Below are 13,354 nucleotides of genomic sequence, written 5' to 3' on the forward strand. Positions count from 1 at the left end.
CATGTGACTTCCAAAAATTATGAGGAATGACAGAAACAGCTGGCTGCCTGGACAGTCACCCAAGGTTCCTCTGCAACATTGGGGCATCCATCTTAGGCCTACCTATAGGCCTACGATATCTGACAGACTTATCCATGAAGCAGTATGTTCTGAAGGGCTGTCCTATCTTGTCTTGGCAAAGTTTAGCTATCCTTTCTTTTGTGTCCTGCTTGTCCCACTTGGACAGCATACAGTCAGCAGTCAAGGCAAGGGCATTTTCTTGCCCCGTGGCTAATTTTTGCCACAAAGAAAGTAAGCTTCATATAGAGTTTCTTCGATGCCCATCATCTTCTTTGAAGTAGATTGGTGCTGCCAGGAGCAGACATGTTCATTGTCATAAAAAAAGAGCCTACATTATTAAAACATCTTAAATGGCATATTTTGTAGATCTCTGAAATGTTTATCTATCCGTCTATCTAAAATATATCTCTCTTTGATCTTAAAAACATACCTAACATGACTATAAGTTTGATTGTCATAACTACTAACTTGCATTTCTTTATATCCTAATTAGTTTGTAATAATGACTTTCAAGGACTAGAAATTTGCAGTACATTGTTAAATGAGTTGTATAAGTACAATACCTTGAACAAGATTAAAAATGTATGAAAGTGTGTTCTGTCAAAATTTATCTCAAATTTGTATCAATATACAAAATTTGTATACAATATACAAAAATCCAATCCAATGTAAAATATTTAAAATTAGTAGATGCTTTTTAAAAGTAAATTCAATAATACATCTTTTATTATATCATACCCATACCCTCCCTTTTTTTTCCAGAGTAGATTCAATAATCTACCCTTTCTCCTATCATTTCTATCTTTTTTTCCAGAGTAGATTCAATAATTTACCCTTTTATCCTATCATATCTTTATCCCCCCTTTTTCTTTTTCTTTTTTTTTAAACAAGAACCCTGAATCTAATCTCCTTTGTTTAGCATTTTTTCTGACCATTACCAATAACAACTTGTAACCAGCTACCCAGAATGATGACAAATATCCATAACCCAATGAAAGACCAAAAACCACCTACCCCATCTCTTGGGACTGTGAGCATTGTGTTCTTAAATTTAGTTCCTGCTGCCTGGGGGCAACGCCATCTTTAGGGGATCCTGAAAAGAAAAATTTCAGTTAATTGTCAAGTCCTGGGAGAGGTAGCTATATCATTTTTTGTCTAGTCTCTGTGTAATGGTAAAGTGCAGGGCTTGTCTCAAGTCCTAGCTAGAGTAGTCTGTGAGGCTGGACCATCTCAGCTAGCCACCTCGAGATTGTCCTGAGCAGTTTGTAGTCAAAAGTCAATCTTTAGGTGGTGGTTTTCAGCTTAGTGGCATTATCATAATCCATGTGGAATCATCTTTGTGGGGTCCCATCATCATTTTGGAGACTCCAAAGGTCACTGTTAGGTGTGGTCATGGTTCATTGCAGAAAACTTAAATATTTTAAATGTCATATGTAGCAGATCTCCAAGAGGTTAAAGGCTCAATATTTGTTATATACATCCAGAGTACAAAAACTTAATTCCTAGTTACCTGATAGAGACTCAAACCTGAAATCATGTACAGGAAGCTAAATGAAGCCTTTTTTAGAATTAGTTAGTACTCTATATGGCCATTAATATCATGACAAAAAGTTTAAAATATATATTATATTAATCTTATACATTTTGAGATAATATTCATATCTTACAAAAAAGTTTCAAAGAGTCAAAATTAAAGCCAAAGGATTATGAGATAATGTCAATAAAATAGTCCATAATTTTTTGTTTTTCTTCTATACCATATCAGGTGGCTCTTCTGACATGAGACAGATTTTGTATTTTACTTTAACAAACATGTGTGGGTTTAGAGAAGTAGAGAGCCACACTCCAACTCCAAAGCCAGATTTAACTTTTAATTAGACTGAGACTACAAAAAAACCCCGTTTGCATTATATGTCTGAAGAGAACAGCAGAAACAAATATTTGGGAAGATTTATGAAATTTTATCTTGTTGAAAATGTGATATATTAATAGGCCAATTTACTCTTTTTCTTGGGACATTTTTTTCCAGGATGATTTGTCCTTTTTTCTTCACATGTCTCTTTTGTCCATTAGTCTTCAGATTCCTTAGTTGGATGCCTTCATTCTCCTGAAAAGACAAAAATAAAACCCTGTCTCAACCCTAACTTTGGGGAGGTTCCCTTTTGGCAAGTTATATCTGATTAAATGAGAAGCATTTGTTAGTTGTATGAGTCTCTCTTGCTCAAATCTAATCTTTTAATTGCTCTGGGGAGGAGTTTCCCCCATGGTGACCAGGAATGTCATGAGGGTCTGAGAGAGGTCCCCCAAGCATTTCCTGATGGTAAAGGGTTACCCTGTGTGACCCTTGTTGATCTACATTTGTTAGTCTAATGCTAGCCTTTGCCACACCTTCTGCATAATCCAGAAGGGAGAGGTGTTCTGTTGGGATATTTCTTAGCAAATCATTGTTTCTAGGAATGTCCCATTTATAGTCCCTTTTTAAGTGACCTTGTTTACAGAAATTGAAACATTTGACATTTTAATTTTTCTTCAAACCTCTGGAAATTACCTCTCCTATCTAAGTATCATCATGGTTATGAGATTCAATATTGATTGTATCTTGGATCCATTACTTTAAGGGTGCTGATCTTGCCTTTAATGGGCTCATTACCTTTTTACACTGTGCATTAGCATTTCCATAAGCCAGAGATTCAATTATTATTTGTCTAGCTTCTGAATTTGTTATCATTATATTTACTGCTGAAGTCAATCTTTGTAAGCAATCAGTGAAGGTTCCTTTTGGGCCCTGCATAACTTTAGTAAATGACTCAATTTTCTTTCCTACTTCTTCAATTCTATCCCAAGCATTCAAGGCTTCCATGCGGCATAAAGCTAGGGTGTGGTTATCATATAAAGATTGTCTTTGTATGTCAGCATAATCTCCTTCTCTAGGAAGTTGGTCATGGGAAATTTCAATACTTCTAGTGTTACTTTGTTGTTCAATGGCGTTAGCCTCATCTTTCCACCAGATCCTCCATTATAATTGAGGACCAGCCTCCAAAACTGCTATAACTAAATCTTTCCAGTCTTACATTACAAAATGTAAATGCATGACCTATGAGACTATTGTTTCCTTGAATCCCCTCAATTCTAACATTTGCACAGGAGTCCATTCAGCTTTTACACAGTTTGGGGAATATCTATCATTGGCAGTTCCTGTAAGGTTACTGAATAAATTGAGTTTGGCTGTTTGAAAGCCTTAGGCTGTTTCTCTATAACCTTATAATGCAATGCTGAGATTGGTTCTCCTTTAAATTCCTCTGTCTTGGTCTGAATATCTCTATGACCTATTTTAAAAAGTTTTTCTAAAACTTTTATCTTGGCACTCAAATTAACCAACTTTTTAAACGATAAAACAAAAATGATCAAATAATATTTATAATTGACATGTAAATCCCAACTAAATTAATTATCCTCTCATTTAATTGCTCCATTTTCAAACCGTCTAGCATATTATCAGAGACCTAACTCCCACCATTATAAAAATGTTTCCCATTTTTTAATGTGGGGGAAAAAACTCTATGTGTTTATTTATTTTTTTTAAAACCAGTTCCCCCTTTTAAGAAACCCCAATTGACTCACCAAATCTGTTGACAATGATGGTTCAGATGACAGTGAAGTGAGGCAGCTACCTAAGCCACAACCTACTAACAGAGGAAAGAAACCAGAGTCAGCCATGGGGAAACGAGTGAAAGTGACTGACTCATGTGGCTTTTGGAGCCCAAAAGCCTGTGAAATCTGCTGCAGAGAGGCTGCAACAGAAAAAAAAAAAAAAAACCCAAAAACTCCAAACTCCCTCAGAGGACTTGGGGAAGAAAAGGGATCTAACCAGTGGGGTAGTGACTCTGGCCATGTGTAGCTCCTGCCTTAGCTGGTGGCTGCAAAGCCACAGACAAACAGCTTTTTTTTTTTTTTTTTTGTGAATTCATGCCCCCAAAGTTGGGTGCCCGATGTAGCATGAATCCTAATTGGTCTTATTAATAAAAACCTAGAGATAGATATCAGGGTGAAAGTTGAACGATTGGAGAAGCAGAGTAGCCAGCTACTGGTTCTTACCTCTAGGCAATCCTCAGCCCAAAAGGCCTGAGTTCCTGTCTCCTTCTGCCTTATATTCTTTTCTCTGCCTAACCATATCACTTCCTGTCTCAACATCCCTAATGCTGAGATTAAAGGCATGTGTGCCACCACTGCCTGCCTCTGTTTCTCTTTTAGACTGGATCAATCTTGTGTAGCCCAAGGTGGTCTTGAACTCAGAGATCTGTCTGCCTCTGTCTCCTGAATGCTGGGATTAAAGGTGTGTGCCATTACTGCCTGGCCTCTATGGCTAACTAGTGGCTTAGCTTTACAAGCTTTATTTGTTGGATCACAAACAAAATATCACTACATCCTTTCATCTTCCAGTTGCTTTTGGTCATGGTGTTTTATCATAATACAAACCCTAACTAAGATATCATGTTTTTTTTTTTCTTCCAATTTAGAAAGACAGCATTTATTTTAAACTTGAGACTTACCTGTGTACTTAAGATGTATCTTATTTTGGATACTTCCCTTCACTCTTTCGTATGAGTGTATAGGTGATTGTGGCCAATCAGGCATGATTCAGAAAATGTATGTGCAAGATTCAGGTGGATAAATTTACATGATTGAATTGGGTACAGTTCCAACTGCCCAGGACTAGGATCTATGGAGCATGGTTGTGTGTCTCTAGTTCAGAAAGGATCAACTATACTACATCTGTACTTTTCTAATCACATTTAGGCCCTCAAAATTGTCTGATTTTAAATTATAATTTGTGGGTAACTATACCTACTGTGTGGAATTAGAGGCATCATCATTGCTAATTTCTATTGATATTTCATTTTGTCAAAGACAAAATACTGTGACAGGACTTCATTCGTGTATGATATTATCAAATGTTATACCCACATCCAGTTGCTCCTCACTTGAAAGATGAAGGTCATTGGGAAAAAATAATATGCTTACTTAAGTGCTCCAATGTCAGAAGACTGGGGGAGCTATTGATTCAGTCCCACCTGAGGGAACTCAGGTAGGTGAAAAGGGTATTGGATGCAGTTACAGGAGATGCAGGGGATGGTAGAAAAGAAGGCTGAATGCTGGGTAGGGTCTTATGCATCCACACTTGCACCTCCCTCTTCCTTGGAACATTGCAGTGGTCTTTGTTTTGTTTTTGTTTTTGTTTTCGTTTTTTTTCAAGACAGGGTTTCTCTGTGTAGCTTTGCGCCTTTCCTGGAACTTACTTGGTAGCCCAGGCTGGCCTCGAACTCACAGAGATCCGCCTGGCTCTGCCTCCCGAGTGCTGGGATTAAAGGCGTGCGCCACCACCGCCCGGCTGCAGTGGTCTTTGACCTCCTTGAGCAGATTTATGGGATTATTTATACAAACACATTACTTTTCAGAAACTTAAGCATCATAGGCAATTACGTGTTTTATGTCATCTGATGCTCAGTATCAAAGAACAAGAAGAGAGAATGTTATACCATCTGATGCTGCATGAAAATCACTATATTCAGTTTTTAAATCTAAAGAAATATTAGTTTCAGTTAACATCTTAGTGAATTGGGTGTGGCTCTTCTCAGTTAGAAGGAGAGGAAGAAACTCTAGAAAGGACAGCTTTGAAAGGATCAGCACTGCCATATTAACAAATAATGTATTGAGTCTTGTCTCTGGTTCCTGGCACAGATGCTTCTAAAATTCTTAGAATTCCATATGATAGGGGTTAGGTTTGCATCCCTTTGGCCATTTCTGAGTCACATAGATGGAGTGACTTTTGGTGAACCTTTACGTAGCATCAGCATAGTGGTTGGTTTCTAAAGGACCTGACCAAGTTATCTTTCCACAACTGTGACAAAATACCTGAAAGAAGCCACTGTAAATGAAGAAATATGAGATGATGATGGTTTCTGAGATTTCAGTCCATGTGTGGCTGTTTCTGTTGCCTTTGTTGTGTGACACTATTCCAGGATAGATATGAACAAATGTCTGCTGTGGGATGTTCTGTATGGCAAATGTTTTGCTCTGATTGGTTAGTAAATAAAACACTGATTGGCCAGTAGTCAGGTAGGAGGAAGTATAGGCAGGACAAGGAGGAGAAGAATTCTGGGAAGTGGAAGGCTGAGTCAGAGTGACACTGCCAGGCGCTGCCATGACAAGCAGCATGTGAAGATGCCGGTAAGTCACGAGCCACGAGCCACCTGGCAAGGTATAAATTTATAGAAATGGATTAATTTAAGATATAAGAACAGTTAGCAAGAAGCCTGCTATGGTCATGCAGTTTGTAAGCAATATAAGTCTCTGTGTTTACTTGGTTGGGTCTGAGCAGCTGTGGTACCAGTAGGTGACAGAGATTTGTCCTGACTGTGGGCCAGGCAGGAAAGCTCTAGCTACAAATGTCCACTCCCATCAGACAGGGAACTGACAATAGATTGAGTTAGGATACCACAAAGATCCAACTTAGTAAACCAATGAGTATTATTGGGTTTATTTACAGAAATATGGGTGAAAAATACATAAACAGAAATGATTCAAAGACAATTTTTTATCACCAAAAGCCCACTCCAGCATAGAGCGACAGGTCACAAAATCTGGAAACTTGGAGTTCACTGTGCAACTTGAAAGCAGGTCAATAGATTTATGTCTCTTCCAGGCAGCTCAGCTTGTTTGAGCCTCTTCTAAGCAGCTTGTTTTAGAGCACCTCTCAGTAGTTCTTACCACTTATATAAGCTTGGAAATGGAAGGGCCTAGTCAATCTGACAAGTTTCATAGACTTCTTGAAGCTATTGAGTTGTTAACTTTCTTAATTTTGAGGAGCTTTCCTGATAGATGGAATATTTTACCTCACTTTAGAATAACATGTCTTGATGAATTTCTTTCCAAGGTAGAATGTTTGATTTTGTAGGAAATTGCTACACAACAGGACAAAAGATGAGGCAGAACATCCTAGTGGGGAACACATGTTAGAAGAAACATGCTTACTTTGTGGTAGCCAGGAAAAAGAAAGAGAAGGAGGAGGAGGAGGAGACCGGGAAGGAGTGGTAAAGTGGAATGGGAAGGGGGAAGGAAGAAGAAGGAAGAGAGAGGAAAGGTCTAGGCATAAGACCTAACCTTGATGATATGTCCCAGTGAATACTGTCTCTCTCCAGGCCCTAATCCTCATAGCCCTTTCAGTTAGGACCTCAGCAGTGGAGTAACCCACTGATGAACTTAGCACCCTCATAATCCAATTACTGATCACTTATTTTAACCATAAAATTTGAATTAGCAGCATTATCCAATTTCTATAACTGGAAAGACAGTGGTTAAGTAATCTCCTCATAATAAAGAGTAGAGAAGAAGAGGATGGTATTACATGAACATGTCTTCTAAAATTCACATATTCAAGCACAGATGCCAGGCAGAGCTGTCATAGATGAAATGGGCACTTACAAAACAGGTGTGGGGAGCTGCCTACCCTACCCTTCTTTCTGTTTTCTGCCGTGTGAAGACACGGCAAAGTACCCACCACACACAGAGTGCTAGTACATGGGTCTTAGACTTCCCACTTTCCAAAGATGTAAGAAAAAAAAAACCCACTTTCTGTTATTTATAAACTACCCAGCCTCAAGTATGTGGTTATAGGAGTAAAATGGTCAAGACAGTGGGTGATAAGAAGCTAATGTAAGGGCAGTAAGAAGAAATGGCCATATTCAACTTGAGCTTCTCACAGGTAGGAACATCTCATTTAAATTAATGGGTTATGGAGGTCTATAACCTTTTTATGTGGTGCAAAGGGGAAAATTGTAGAGTATGGTTTTACTCAAATGCAATATAGAGAAAATATGCTAGTAAGAAGCATATTTCACCTCGGTTCCCACCTCACCCATAAGATGCCCACAAATGAGTTTTCTGAAGAAAGATTTGCCAGTTAGAGTTGTCCCAACATGGAAGAATTGCACATCTCAGCTGTCAATGGCATTATTGGAAAGACTAAAATTAGAATGCTGGAGGAAGAGGCCTTAGCATCTGTGAAAGATGCGGCTTTTCTTTCAAAAGAATAGTTAAGAGTCATTTCCATATTTAAGACCCACAAAACCACCCTGTGCTACACTTTGTAAATAATAGACATTTTCCCCAATGTGCACTTAATCTCTATGGAGGGAAAGGATGGGAAGCTACTCAGCCTGGGATAAGGAGTGGGTGTTTATTGGGAGGATGCTGTTAGGGTAGTGTACAAAACACAGTCAGTCAGAATAACTAAACCCCTTTCTGATTCCCTGCCTTCTAAATGATCTGAGCATTCAGGCCGAAGAAACAAGCCATTTGTGCACTATTCAAGAAACTGTATCTATGTAGACTACTTTTAGTAAGACTCTTGAAACAAAACATAGATGTTATTTTACTCTGTATGGGCTTTTAGTGCATATTCATCACTACATAATATGAGATTTGAAGTTCTTTCAAATGTTTTCATGTCCCAAGGCCTTTTATGAGAATGAGCTTTTTTTTGGTCCTTTCTTAAAATCAGAAAAGGCCAGTGATAGAGTGTGAACAGATTGCTATGTGTAGTCTTTCTGTAACTCCTGGGCCTTTATTTCACTGCTACCTATCAAACAGTACCCTCCTCTTAGCACTTTCGAGAGTGATTAGGGAACAAGACTGATGATACCAAAGACACTTTGGTATGTATGATGGTTGACAGTTGCACATAGCAACATGAGGGATAGCAAAAGCAAATTGCATAAGAAAGCCCCTGTTCAAACTGCATCTCCATAGAGGGAGTGCTAAGCATGTATTTCCTTTGAATTCTCAAATACCTCCTTAGTTCAATTTTTACACATTCAACTTCTGATTAACTGTAGACGTCTATATAATTAAAAGGCTCATTCTTTCCCCTTTTGTTTTGTTTTTGCTGCGTAGTTCAGGCTGGCCCAGAACTTGCAGTGATCTTCTGGCTTCTGCCTCTCAGTGTTGGAATTACCCAACTTGAGAAATGCCCAGCTTGAGAAAGGAAATTCCAAAAACAGGCAGAAGCTATCTTGAGGGTATTTGATGAAAAGGTCTTAACAAAGTTGGACTTAAGAATGGAACGTAGTGTTAAATTGTTCCTCACTACAGTAGAGGACAGAATGCACGGAGAGATGCTGGATGAAAAGGAGAGAAGACATAATGTCTGGATGATCACAGCCTCGATGTTCTATCCTGAGTGACAAGCCTAAGACGGCTGTCTGAGACAGATGGAGAGAAGTGAATGGAATCAGAAAAGAGCATTACTTTTGCTATAGGCAGTTGTACTGGTTAGTTTTTTAAAATTTGTTTCTTTGCTTTGTCATCTTGACACAAGCTAGAGACACCTGGGAAAAGGAATTATCAACTGAGGAATTGCCTCCATCGTGTTGATCTGTTGGCATAGCTGTGGAAGCATTTTCTTTCTTTAAAAAATATTTTATATGTATGGATGTTTTGTCTGCATGTGTGTCTGTGCACCAATTGCATAGGGTCCCTGCAGAGGTGAGAAGGGTGTTGGGTACTCTGGAACTCGAGTGACAGATGACTGTGAGCTGCCATGTGGGTGCTAAGAAACCATTTATTTTAAAAATTCTATCATGCTGCTATTTTATTTTTTCACATTTAAGTTTTAACAGATGATAATTTTTATTTATAGCTAAAAACATCTGAAAGTTTCATCATACCTAGGTGCTAAGATGTTTCAGTTAAATATTCTTATAAGACTATATACTCTGTAGTTCTGAAAACTACTAATCATTTCTATAAATTGAGTCCTGTGTGGCAACAGATTCTTGACTATAAATCTTAAAAATTCTAGCTACATAAATTGTCATGGTGAATATTTTTTAGCATTATGACAAAAATTAGTTCAGGAAATTCTACAGACCTTATGTGCTGATATTCATTTCCAGGATTTATATCAACGTGATAAATATTAATTCTTGTTGTATTTACATTTTGTTGCAAACAGAGGAAGGCATGATTGTACTCTGTAGAGACTATCAATTTTTTAATATTATTAGTTACTTGAGAGTTGCATTCAGCGCCTTGGTCGTATTCACTGACCTGTTCTAACTCTTTGCAGATCCACCCCATCTTCCCTACCAACCTCTTTTAAAATGAAACCCCCAAAGACCAATTTGCACTGCCAAACTGTTCTTAAAGGAGTGGTCTTCTGCTGGAGTATGGTTGAATTACCAGGGCTTATTCTCAGAAAAAACAATCTCTCCCCTCTCTTAGCAGCTAACAATTGTCAATATTGTCACAGCTAGGATTGGGGGTGTGTGGCAAACTCTTCTCTTCATTCTGGGATGTAGTCTGGCTTGGGCTTGCACAGGTTTTATGTACATTGTCAGACTTGCCATGAGTTCATGGGTGCTGCTGCCCTGCTGTGTCCAGAACAATGGTTATTTATAGTCATCCACCATCTTTGGCTCTTATACTCTTTCTACTTATACCATTTTCTACAATAATCTCTGTGCCGTGTGTGTGTGTGTGTGTGTGTGTGTGTGTGTGTGTGTGTGTGTGTGTGTGGTTCCCTTTAGGACTGAGAGTTCTGAAGTTCTCTTACTCTTTGTACTTTGCTTAATTGTGGGACTTTCTATTAATCACCATCTACTGCAAAAGAAGATTCTCTGCTGAGGGTTGAGAGATACATTTATCTATGTGTACAATTATAAGTCAGCAGGAATTAGTTTAATTCTATGTCCATTTAGCAGAGTAATAATAGTAGTTTCTCCCTAGGGCCTCTGTCCTATCTTGCCATAGGTTCTTGACCCAATAATGGTGCCAGGTATGGATTTCATCTTGAAGAGTGGGACTTCAATCTAATTAGAAAGTTGTTGGTTGCTTCCCTCATGTTTGTGACACTACTGCATCAGTCACCATGTCTTTCCAGGCCAGTCATTACTGTAGTTTTTGTTTGTTTGTTTGTTTGAGACAAGGTTTCTCTGTATAGCCTTGGCTCTCCTAAAACTCGCTGTGTAGTCTAGACTGGCTTCAAACTCACCAAAATATTCTTGCCTCAGCCTCCCAAGTGCTGGGATTAAAGGTGTATACTACCATGCCTGGCTAAAGAAGAAAATTTTAATATAAATTAATCTATTTTTCTTTAAAAAAAACTATGTACCAAGTGTCTAATAAATGATGCAAATGTGTTGACTCATTTTATCATCAGAACTTTGAGAATATAATGGTACTATTTCCCTGTATATGTTACAAATGATAAGACTTATATTTAGGGAGGGCATGATGTAGTTTATATCAGAGAAGGAGACTCACAGATGGCACAGAATCATGGACTTGTAGGGTTAGGCTTTGTTCAACTGAGCACCCCACAGAAGCTGATGTTGACTCTGTTGGTCAGGGGGAAAAGACGGACATGAAGTGGGGACCAGCAAGGATAGACTTGATGCCTGGAGAACACAGTAGAAACCAAAAGGATGATTCATAGGTACATCTTCCTCCAACTTGAGGGATTAGGAGGAGTGGGTTTTGCTACAGGGAAGCATGTCACTTTCACTACAGAGGTGCTACGGTACCTCACTCATATTTGGGGTTTTGAGGGACTGCTTGGTAACTTGGAGACCTGGATGCTGCCACGCACCAGAACATGAGCCAGTGAGTTGGGAATGTGCATGAGCTGTAGCAATGTCTGCCCCTCCTGGGTTCAGACCACAAAACTGGCTATGGCTGAAGTTTTGCCTTGTAAGACTATTTCTCTTTGTCCAAGCAAGCCCAATTTAGAAGAATTCATGGAAGCTTATTTCCAACTTAGCTACACTGGCAGGCTACAATTTCACCATACAAAGGTTAAGCAATTGCTAGGGTCACACACTTAATAAGTGATAGGGCCAGGAGTTACACCAAGCTCTACCTAATACCAGACCTGGGTTATAATTAACCACAGTCCAAAGGGCTTTATTGCCTTTTAATTCATAGGTCAAGAGAGGGTATTCAATGAGTAATTAATTAATTCAACAACAATTGGAGAATATTATTATTGTTGGATATTATAGAAGAAAGAACACACCCCACCTTCTATTTCATTTCGAGAGCAAATTTTGGAAAAGAAAAAAAGGAGAGAATCGGTAGGGAAGCTTTTTGGAGGAGGATAAGGGGGAGAAGACAGGCAGTTATGAGGAGCCAGCTTTGTGTATGCCATGGTGTGTACAGTGGTGAACAACGTGCTAACCTTGCTTTTGCTCTGGATGGGAGCTCATTTCAGAAATCCCAAATGTTCTTTCCAGGCTCTATTTGGGACTTATTCTTGGTTATTGACCTATGCTCTTCTGCAGTGGCTCACTGCATATTAAGAATTCATTTATTTGTTAATTCTAAAGCTGGAGCTTATTATACTCCACTTGGGATGCTACAGAAAAATAATATAGACTGTGGATCCTAAAAATAGGAATTTATTTCTTACTGTTCTGAAGCTGCTGAGAAGTGCGTTCGTAGATTTAGTAATTGGAGGAAGTCCTTATCTTGGTTCATACAGGGTACCTTCAAACTGTGTCTCACTTGGTGGAAGAGCTAGCTCTCTCTCAGAGATTCTACCTCCATGTTTATTTTCTGTTGCTTAAGATTGAAACTAGGGCCTTGTACATGTAAGGCAAGAGGTCTACCATCAAGTTACAAGCCCCAGCCTTATGGTTCCTGTAATGAGAAGACTACATTCATGAACTATTGGCTTCTACGACCTAATTACCTTTCAAAGACCTCTCCTAATATTGTCATCAGGTAGTTTTAGTACTTCAACACATGAGTTTTGTGAATAGAAACAGTCAGCTTATACTATCCCTCAAGCTTGGGATGCACACACTGTGACAATTCTTAGGGAGGTCAGCTCTTCATTCATGCCAGTATTTTCTGTGAAAATAATAAAGCACAGTTTCTGGAGTAAATTCTCCCTGAAGCGTTATAGCTTTGTTGGAGTCTCAGCATCTACATTATTATTCAGCAGAGACACCAAATGAATGCATAAGAAATGTGGCACTTATTCGCTTCACTTATTTGCATTAGAAGTGAGACTATTTTAAAAATTATGACCATTATGTAGTGACCACCTTTAAACACTTTCTAACTTTTGACTTATATACCAACAACTAAATAATGTGAATTTTAATTCTCAGTGCTTTGAGACATGAAAGGAATGTCCCATACAGCAAAGCAGCAGACCGTTTCTTTTATTGTTGTTATTTATTGTTGAAACAAGCTTTATTAATTAACCCCATTTCTTTGGAGGAGGAAAGAA

The sequence above is a fragment of the Peromyscus eremicus genome, chromosome 6 (assembly GCF_949786415.1).
Source record: "Peromyscus eremicus chromosome 6, PerEre_H2_v1, whole genome shotgun sequence".
NCBI classification, from domain to species: Eukaryota; Metazoa; Chordata; class Mammalia; order Rodentia; family Cricetidae; genus Peromyscus; species Peromyscus eremicus.